Here is a 771-nt window from a genome sequence, read left to right as displayed (position 1 = left end):
CCCCGGGAGCCCGCCCCTCCTCCCAGACTCCCCTCCCCTCCCCCCTCACCCCTCCTTCTCCCCAGAGGTGTTTCTCCTCTGCAGCTGGAGGCTGGTGCCCTGGGACCAGGAGGCAGGGAAGGATCCCCACCTCCCACAGTCCAGGGACCTCTGCTTCCGGGCTATGGTGTCTGACCCTCTCAGCGGGCCTTCCGCCGGGTGTGTCAGTGTGAGTGTATGAGCCTGTGCGTGTGTGTGCGTGTGTGAGCGTGCGTGTGAGTGTGAGTGTGCATGTGAGTGTGCATGTGAGTGTATGAACCTGTGCTGGTGTGAGCGTGCGTGTGAGTGTGAGTGTGCATGTGAGTGTGCATGTGAGTGTATGAACCTGTGCTGGTGTGAGCGTGCGTGTGAGTGTGAGTGTGCATGTGAGTGTGAGCGTATGAGCCTGTGCTGGTGTGAGCATGCGTGTGGATGTGTGTGAGTGTGGGTGTGTGCAGGTGTGAGAGGCTGTGGATTTGGTTGTCCTGTGAGTGTGTGTGCATGCGCATTGCTGTGCATTGCATGGGTGAGTGTGTGTGGGTGTGGGTGTGGGTGTGTGAGCTTGCACAGCTCCATGTGCTTGTGTATCGCCCTGTGTTCCGTGAGCCTGGGCCCCTGGTCTGAGCACCTGCCGTGTCCCCCCAAAGGCAGCTGCCATGGCCCTGGGCGTGGCGCCGTGGGAGCCCTGGGTGCCGTGGGCCTCAGCACAGAGCCGGGCCTCCGGCGGCCCCGGGCGAGGCTCACCTTGTCTGA

The sequence above is a fragment of the Myotis davidii genome, unplaced genomic scaffold (assembly GCF_000327345.1).
Source record: "Myotis davidii unplaced genomic scaffold, ASM32734v1 scaffold609, whole genome shotgun sequence".
Lineage (NCBI taxonomy): Eukaryota > Metazoa > Chordata > Mammalia > Chiroptera > Vespertilionidae > Myotis > Myotis davidii.
Note: the sequence above shows the minus strand (reverse complement) of the source record.